This window comes from Scyliorhinus torazame, chromosome 24, assembly GCF_047496885.1.
Source record: "Scyliorhinus torazame isolate Kashiwa2021f chromosome 24, sScyTor2.1, whole genome shotgun sequence".
Classification (NCBI taxonomy): Eukaryota; Metazoa; Chordata; class Chondrichthyes; order Carcharhiniformes; family Scyliorhinidae; genus Scyliorhinus; species Scyliorhinus torazame.
The window spans coordinates 47,088,015-47,098,080 of NC_092730.1; the positions used below are offsets into that span (position 1 = coordinate 47,088,015).

The window sequence follows — 10,066 nt, forward strand, 5'->3', positions numbered from 1 at the left end:
TCCATATTCTCAATCACACCAAACGAAAACGAGTTCGCTATTTGTCAGCATCACATCTGCCTTTCTCTTTATTAGGATCAAAGTTTTGCTTTCAGTCTGATCCGCTCTTTGACACCTGTTATTCAGGTTATTCAGGTTATTCACCGTACAGTCGAAGTGACTCAGTTGACTTCTCCCAGAACACTCTTCTGCCGCCTCTACTGGATGAACGTTCACCTGATTGGACAGTGGAGGGGTTCTTCGGCTACTTGTCTGTGAAAGCATCACCGGAAGCAGCTGTGGAAAGAGATTGCAGTTTCCAGAATGCAACTCTCCAATTGGATACTTCACGTCGCTCAGTTCGTAGACTTTCAATACCTTCGTCTGATGAACATGGAGAGCGGGAAATCGGACCTTGTTGATTAGAGCATACTGTTCAATGCAGCAATGAAAAGCTCATTAACCACCAGCGGTTTGGCCAAGAATGGCACTCAGATACAGGACTCTTGCTGGGGTTCTAAAGGAGGAAAAGCATATCTTGTTTGAAATGAAATAAAGATGAAGACAGACTCTAAGTCGATTTGTGCACGGATCTTGGCTTCGCCGTCAACGCATCAGAATGGCCGAGTGGTCTGAGGCGCTGCGTTCAGGTTGCAGACTCTTCTGGAGGCATGTATTCGAATCCCACTCCTGATATTGCCTTTTCCTCCATGAGGTTAAATTTCTCCAGGAAGATTTTCAACTTCAGGAAGATCCAATACCTCCCTTTCAATGGAAAAGCGTTGGTCTCAGGACATGGGATTCCCGCTTAAATACGCACAGGAAGAGCCCACCGGCAAAAGCCCAGCTCATGACTCGACAATCTGCTTCGGTGAGTCTGGTTGAGGAATTAATATTGATCCCAAGAGAAGGGTAAAATTCGTCTTCTCTTGTAAATAGTCTGGCAGGTTGGATTGTTCACATCCGTCCAAGAGGGGAAGTTGGGACTCGGTTTCTATTGTGATTCATTGCTCGATAAAGCTTTATTTCCTTATTGCAACCTGTGAGTTATTACTGGATATCGTTCTATATCTATATTGCCCCTCTGTGGAGTACTGCTGGATAACGTTTCCCGAGCAGTTTTGACTAAGGGTCATCTGGACACGAAACGTCAGCTCATTTCTCTCCCTCCAGATGCTGTCAGGTCTGCTGAGACTTTAAAGCATTTTCTCTGTGGTTCCCTATGTGTGAGCTTTACAATGTTGTAATGTGTCATGCTGTCTCTTTCATTCTTGGGACTAATGTCGGGATGAGACTGCAAGAAGGTTTCTGATAGCTATTTGCTGCAAAGCAAACAGGAACGTGCGTTATGTTTACTTTTGGTGTGAGGGAGAATGTAATTAGCAGAGAATACCCTCGATTCCTCGACCCCGGGCTAATAGCCCAGCACGCTTCCGCTGCGGCACTCTGCTCCTTAAACCAGGAGCTACAACATTACTGCCCTGCGGTAGCCACACAACTATTCACTTCCTCATTTTTTTCATTCAACAAGAACACACGTTTGAGCACACTGATTCTGGTCAGCATAGTTCAGATACTTTACTTTCCTGCGGAATGGTTGTTCTGTGAAGGTGATGTGATTTCTTCTGTGACGTTGTTCTGATGGGAAAGTGGGGAGTGACTGGAATAATCTTCATAGAATGAAGTTCGGGGCGGCAGTTTCACCTCTCTGGGAACATTGATCACGCTGTTAGAGATTTCTTCAAACTTTGCCTCGAGTCCGACCACGGAAAGAATGAGCCACGATCCGTGTGGAGAAGCGGGAGTGTTCTGTGACCATAACCCAGAGATCGATGGATCGAAACTTATCCTCTGCTATTCATATTCTCAATCACACCAAACGGAAACAAGTTGCTATTTGTCAGCAGCACATCTGCCTTTTTCTTTATTAGTATCAAAGTTTTGCTTTCAGTCTGATCCGCTCTTTCACACCTGTTCTTCAGCGACCCACAGTGCAGTCGAGGTGACTAAGTTGATTTCTTCCAGAACACTCTTCTGCCGCCTCTACTGGATGAACGTTCACCTGATTGGACACTGGAGGGGTTCTTCGGCTACTTGTCTGTGAAAGCAGCACCGGAAGCAGCTGTGGAGAGAGATTGCAGTTGCCAGAATGCAACTCTCCAATTGGATAATTCACGTCCTCAGATCTTAGACTTTCAATACCTTCGTCTGAGGAACAGGTAGAGCGGTATATCGGACCTTGCTGATTAGAGCAAACTGATCAATGCAGCAATGAGAAGCTCCTTAACCACCAGTGTTTTGGACAAGGATGTCACTCAGATACAGGACTCTGGCTGGGGTTCAAAAGTAGGGAAAGCATGTCTTGTTTTAAATGTAATAAAGATGAAGACAGACTTTAAGTCGATTTGTGCACGGATCTTAGTTTTTGAGTCAACGCGTCAGGATGGCCGAGCGGACTAAGGCGCTGCGTTCAGGTCGCAGTCTCTTCTGGAGGCGTGGGTTCGAATCCCACTCCTGATATTGTCTTTTCCTCCACGAGGTTAAATTTCTCCAGCAAGATTTTCAACCTCAGGAAGTCCAATACCTCCCATTCAATGGAAAAGTGTTGGTCTCAGGACATGCGATTCCTGCTTAAGTCCGCTCAGCAATACCCTTCAGGCAGAAGCCCATGTAACGACTCGATAATCTGCTTCATGACTCTGGTTGAGGAATTCAAATGGATCACAGGACTCCGGCTAAAATTAATCTTCTTTTGTTGTACATCGTCTGGCTGGTTGGGTTGTTCACATCCGTCCGAGACGGGAAGTTGGGAACAAGGTTTCTATTGTGATTTATTTCTAGTTAATGCTTTCTTAACGTTTTGCCCCAGCTGTGAGGTATTACTGGATATCGTTATATCTCTATATTGCCCCTCTGTGTGGTACTACTGGATGACGTTCGCAGTCCAGCTTTGACAAAGGGTCTCCTGGACTCGAAACATTAGCTCTTTTCTCTCCCTACAGATGCTGGGAGACTTGCTGAGATTTTAAAGCATTTTCTCTGTGGTTCCCTATTTGTGACATTTACAATGTTGTAATTTGTCATGCTGTCTCCTTCATTCCTGGGACTAATGTCGGGATGAGACTACAATAGAGATTCTGACTACAATAGAAATTTGCTGCAAAGCAAACAGGATCGTGCGTTATGTTTACCTTTGGCGTGAGGAAGAATGTATATTTTGCTTTCGTGCTGCATGGTTGTTCTGTGAAGGTAATGTGATTTCTTCTGTGACGTTGTTCTGATGGGAAAGTGGGGAGTGACTGGCATCACTTTTACAGAAAGAAGTTCGGGGCGGAAGTTTCACCTCCCTGGGAACGTTGATCAAGCTGTTACCGAATACTTCAAACTTTGCTTTAAGTCCGACCGCGAATAGCTCAACCACGAGCGGACTGGCGCAGCGGGAGCGTGGTGGGCCCATAGCCCAGCAGTCGATGGACCAAAACCATCGTCTGCTATTTGTATTCTCACTCACACCAAAAGCAAACTAGTCGTTATCACCCAGCAGCACATCTGCCTTTTTCTTTATTAGTATCAACATTTTCCTTTCAGTATGATCTGCTCCTTGACACCTGTTCTTCAGCTACCCAGAGTATAGTCGAGGTGACTAAGTTGACTTCTCCCAGAATTCCCTTCTGCCGCCTCTACTGGATTATCTTTCACCTGTTTGGACACTGGAGGGGTTCTTCGGCTGTGAAAGCAGCACCGGAAGCAGCTGTGGAGAGAGATTCCAGTCGCCAGGATGCATCTCTCCGATTGGATACTTCACGTCGCTCAGATCTTCGTCTCTCAATACCTTCGTGTGAGGAACAGTTTATAATGAAAAAATATATCATTTGAACCATGAATGTGAACCTGGAAAAGACTGAGATTTGAAATGAAAGGGAAAGGTCCCACAAAGGGTTAACAGTCGCAGCTTGTTTAAAACACAGATAGCTTCGCAGGCGTTAAAGAAAACAGATATGGACAAATCAACCTGGTTTTAAAGTTAAAAGACATTCAATCAATTTAAAATCTTAAGTTATATAAACGGGAACAGTATTTCACACTTCCTGAGAGGTGCATTATTTTACTGAGCAATTAAAAAAGGAACAACCAGGATCTTCGGTTTAAATTGGGGGAGAAGGTTAAGCGGGAAACCTTGCTGACGCCACTTAAATATGAGACAACTGTTTTCCAGCTAAGAAACACATGAGGTGCACGTTAATCCCATAATTTACACATTTTTGACGTTAAAAATCTTTTAGCAAATAATCAGGTCATAGGGTATAGGTCCAAGCCAGATAAGCTTAGAAATATAGGGGGCGACCTGCCGTTGACACCAGCTGACCAGTGGAAGTGCAGAGGCGAACTGCTTCGTTGGACACGAGTTCATATCCAGTATTTAGACTGAGAAAAAACATCACGAAAGACAGATATCAGGAAAGTTGCTGTCGAAGCAACAAATAAATGTATTACCTGCCAAACAAAAGTATTACATGTCAAGCAGAATAAGCTAGTTCAACGACAGGGAGCTTGCATTAGCTACAGTCGGCAAGCAACAGTTACATTTCAATAAATGCCATGTAGAAACTAAGGCTGCGCAAAGGGCTATATAATACCTAATAATTCAGCAGCCAGCTCTCATAGCTGCCCTCGGTCATGGGAAGGACTGAACACGGAAGCCGAGCAGAACAGCGAATCCATCAGGAAAAAACCAAAAGTTACAGGAGAAAATTGTCAAGGCAGACTTGAAGGTCTAACAACTGACCAAGAAGATGCAAAGAAAAGATCTTATTACTTTTCTGTAAAAACAGTGATTACATCTTTTAATTTGAAATTAAAACTAACTTAAATTGATAACCTGAAAGAGTGTTTATTAGAAAGTTTTCTTCATCTACTTAGAAAAGCCGGACCCGTGAGTGAAGCACCTGAGTGGAAAGTAAACAGAATCTTCTCTGAAGACATGGGTTATGCCGTGGGATAACATGAAACACTGGTTTGACCCGAATAGCGCCCACCTAAGTCTGCATAGGAGTCAGGGAGTGAGAATCCCTGTTCATCATTTAGAATATCTTGACCCTTTTCTGGTACAGGGGGAATTCTAAGAATAGTGGTGAGGTTTTAACTTCATGGCGCGCAAATTGGAGGCCTAGAATATTAGAAGTTTCTGGGTAAAGCGAGGCTAGAATATTAGAAGTTTCTAGTTAAGCAGGTGGAGTTTTGAATATTAGAAGTTTCTAACCTAAAAGGGAATGGAATATTAGACGTTTCTAGTTCCCAAATAATTGTTAGAATATTAAAAGTTTCTAACCGACACAAAGGCTAGAATATTAGAAGTTTCTAGTCTATGTGTGAGGCGAACTTTACCTGCCGAGTTTAATGCGGAAAGTCATGTGTGATTGACTTTTGGAAGGATATTCTGTGCATGGGGGGGGCGGGGGGGGGGGGGGGGGGGCGGACGACGACACATAAAACTCAGTTGGGTGCGAGCGTCAGAAGACTAGAAGATACTGACCCTGAGTAAAAGTCTGCAAGACATCTTAGTAAAGGTACTGGGATTCTTGCATCCATTACTGGTAGAAGGAGGACAAACATAAATCTTCCTTGGAGTCAAGCAGATTGTGAGGGAAAGCCGAGAGAAATAGGGACGCCGAGAAAACTTTAGAGACCAAGATCAATCGACCTTTAACTAAAACAAGAAGATAGTGCCTCAGTACCCCTGGCTAGGTCCCAGATAGGGTGCATATCCTGAATGTCGGAGTGCACCTGAAAGGGACAACCAGGAACAGAAATTTAGAAGTCGAGAAAATGGCAATTAGGGTAATCCTCTTGCTCTGAAACACGGTCAAGAGAGATGAAGCAACGGGGCGAGAGTACGGGGCGAGAGTGGAAGAGATTAAAATACGCAAAAAAAAACTCCTGGATAAGAGAGGCTTATCAGAACGGAGGGTTCTCAATTTTTGTTAGAGTACCTAAAACCCGATTGAATAGACATCCAAGGTCTCGGTGGATAAATGAGTGTGTGTGTGTGTTTAATAAGGATTTGTGAATTTCCCTTTGGTGTTTCAAGTTTTTTAAATGTTGTATTTTGCAAAACCGAGTTTCACATCAATTAGAAGTTATAAACGGCAGGTAGAAATGTGACCAATATTATGAGGTAGTAAATCAGTATGTTCAGAACTAAATTGGTCACAGCATAAACACAAAATAAGTTTTACTCGGGAGCAGACAGAGCTCTGTGCAGGAAAGTACTTTGAAACTAACCCGTTGAAATTGACACGGCACAGCTCCAGCAGGTTCCTAGTGCCCGAAGACTCAAAAGATAGTCAGGAGCAGGAAAAATGATATTTAGAATGTTAAATACATGGTAGAAGGAGCTTTAGGGAATAAAGATATTAGACCAGAAGTTAGATTAGGAGAAGTACTTTCAGTATCAGGAAATGAGAATCTGATGGCAGGGAAATATTTAATAAAATTCGATGCAGGAAAAATTGCGATATTATATACCAATCGATAGCACAGAGGCAGTTTGGGTGAAGCTACCAACTAAAACCAGGTAAAAGGTAAAGAAAAGATCGTTCAGAATTTGGGTGAACATATAGTTGAATTAGAGAAGCATGGCGTCTGGAGCAAAAAGAATTGTATCAGAACTAAAACATCTGACCCAGCTAAATAATAACCAAGGGATTATGATAATCCTTAGGCAACATTTCGGCAGTTACGAAGAAACGTAATCAGCAAGGATTGTATGTGGGATGGTATGATAATGACAAAATGGCATGACTGCAGAGAAAACCTAGCTAACGACGATGTAATTCTGAAAGGATGTGCAGGATTGTGGAGAAGTGACAAACTAATTGTCCCAATTAGTGAGGGATTATATAGTTCAAAAGATGTTGGGATGACCCGGGGACATAAAATTAGCATAACAGTGTTCAGAGACTGTATCACCGCAATGGTGCCATGCCAGTAGGCAGACCATACCCCCCAAACCGGTTGGACAAGGAAAAAAGGAATGTTGTACGAAATTAATGATTGACCCGGGCTATGGATTTGGAAAAAATATGAACCAAAACTTTCCCGATACAGTGAAGGGAGTTCTGTGGATAAATTGAAAACCCCAGACAATGGACAGGCTTTAGAGGAAAGGAATGTTTGGTTATGAGTGTCAGGGAATTACTGCACTCACTAGTATTATGTGATGAAGTAGAGTGGGATGACAGTGAACCTGTTAGCAGCATTGATAGGACAGATGATGAAGTTAAAATGTCATGTTCAGAACTTACCTTTCATAAAACTCCTGTCATAATCAGAAATAAAGAAATTGAAATGAAGGCAGTAGCAATATCCGAAATGTATCAGGGTAAGTTTCAACCAGATTGGACCACTGAGCGAGCAAAAGAGGAGGAGTTTGAGATGCTTCGAATCTCTCTCAGGGATGCAATGATAGAAGGAGAAGGCTTAACCGGCCTTAATTGTATGATGTACATATATGAGCAAAAACCCAGCCAGCAAAAAAAACAAAAAGAAACTTATGGTAGCAAAGGACATCCGAAAGTCCTGGAGAGGGCACTTCTGGAGTATCCGAACAAGAATAGAAGATACAAATGAACAAATAGGGCCCTCTCCAACCTTGGCCTGTTCGTTTGATTTTTCAGATGGATAGAATGATACAGACACATTTGTTTGGAAGGAGAAATAGGACTACAATCAAGAGGAAAATAAGGATCAGGTTCAAAGAAGGAATGGAAGAAGCTAGGATTAGGAGTAAGCTAGATTGCTTAAAATGGGGGGCAACAATGTTAATGGGGATGACCGTGATTAGTTTCGGAATATTAGTATTCTAATTGCATGAGGGAAATCAGGTGAAGTAATGGGACATGGAAAAATAGATACCAGCTTCAATCAGATAAAACACAGAATAAAAATAAGAATAAGCAAATGTTTAAATATCAAAAAAGAAATCATTAATTTCCAAGACATCCAGGAGATAGGGCTCAACAGCAGTATTTTAGAATCAAGCAACAGTGTCAGTAACAAAATGTTCAGTAGAATGTTGGGAGCACTTCCAAGCAGCCTGGAATACGTACTAAAATTATCAGATCTGTGAAAGATTTTTAGACAGTATTCGGGAAAACTAATGATACTAACGGGGACCCCGAGAAAGGGCAAGTTAAGATAAGTAATGCGTTGCAAAACAAAACCACAAGTAGGAATAATTTGGGAAACGATTTCATAGACGTGGGCTTAAAAATTAAAGAAACATTTAAAACAGCAATTAAAATTATAGCAAGTCCATTTAAATGGTTTTGGACTATGTTAACCTTTGTTCAAAACAATTGGTACTTGTTTCTATCAATTGCGGGAGGGGTAATTGCCGCAGCAGTGCTGTGGAAATTGGGAAATTTTAAATTATGTCAAAACCTATGTTGCAAATGTTGAAATAAAATTGCTCAACGGAAAGAGAGAAAAATGATACAATTGGTTACATATTTGAGGAACGTAAATGCCAAAGCCAGGAAGAAATCTTTTCGAGTTAGGAATAAACCGAAGTATCAAATGATTACTGAGCAGTGAAACCTTCGGTCACACATCTCTGACTGGACATGTGGCCTGGAGACCAGCTGATGGATGATCTGAGTTCTCCACGGGACGTGTACTACATGATGGATTTTTTAAGGGTCGCGACAGACAGCAGCGACTGACGAGGAACCCCCACAGTTTACGAGACAATAGCATTAAGACATTTTTGTTTGTTTGAGCTTGATGTTGCGGTGGGAAATTTACAACCAATGTATTAAACGAAGTTCCCTTGAGGCATTATGATAGTTATTAAAAAGAAATGTCGTGCATCTTATTAAGAATTGTTATGTATGTATGAAAAATAATTTGACATGGCTTGAGATAACAGATGCCAAATGACAAGGAACAAATGCTGGACTTTGGTAGTTGATTTTAGTTAGAGGGAGACTAACAGCACTAAACTGCAACAGGCGGCAGATAGCTGGGCAATAGAAGAATTGGAACTAGGATAGCATTGGATGCTGTCAAAAGCATGAATTATTCTAAAGAACAAGTGACATCTACAGATACAATTGACATTCTTAGAACTAAACGCAACAGCACAGAATCTGACAGAGTTAATTTGAACTTGAGACAGGAGCACAACTTGACACACAGAACATCGGAATTCAATTGCATAAATATATTTATTGCGGACTCGGCAATTCTTCTGGCTGAGCGGGAGCCGTGCGACAAGGACACTTTCATTCAGAAGCATATTAAATTGGAGTAAAATAACAGAAGCTCAGTACGACTTTTTTTACAAACAGTTTATCAAACAAATGCCAGGTACCAAAAGGATTCAGGCAGTGAGCGGCGGTGGTACAGTGGTGAGCATAGCTGCCTTCTAAGCAGTTCAACCGAGATTGAATGCCGGCCATCGCAGTAAAAATGTAATCGTAAGCTTTTGCGCGACATTGTGGGTTTCAAAGTGAAGAAGAGAAACAGTTTCTAACTGTGGCGTTTTACGCTGATATCTACTTGAGGTGTATAAATTGCAAAACGGTCAGGATCAAGTATATGTGGCGATAATGCTTCCTCTTTTGCGGCATTCTCAAACCAGAGTTCTTAAGCTTAGAATAAGAGATAGCAAATTTAAAAAACATTTGAGGAAAAACTACATGTCCGATCGCAGTAATAGTTGTAACGGATGTGTTTGCGCGACATTGTGAGTTTCAAACTGAGGAAGACTGGCCAACAGTTTCTCATTCAGAATTGATGCGCAATTCTGTAATTGAGGTGTATAAGATGTCAAACGGTATGGATAAAGTAAACGTGGAGTTGGTGCTTCCTCTTGTGGGGCATTCTAAATTGCGAGGTCATAATCTTACAATAAGAGATCTCAAATTTAAAAAAGATTTGAGGAAAAATATGCTTTTCCCAAAACATAGAACAATACAGCACAGAACAGGACCTTCGGCCCACGATGTTGTACCGAACCTTTGTCCTAAATTAATCATAGAATTTACAGCGTAGAAGGAGGCCATTCGGCCCATTGAGTCTGCAC

At 41.9% G+C, this 10,066-nt stretch overlaps 1 non-coding gene across 1 annotated transcript; it reads left to right on the forward strand.

Annotated features, from left to right (window-relative positions):
* The first annotated feature begins 2,416 nt into the window (after nucleotides 1-2,416).
* Nucleotides 2,417-2,499, forward strand: trnal-cag (transfer RNA leucine (anticodon CAG)). The gene has a single exon. It is a non-coding gene; the product is annotated as a tRNA-Leu (tRNA).
* The last annotated feature ends 7,567 nt before the right edge of the window (nucleotides 2,500-10,066 follow it).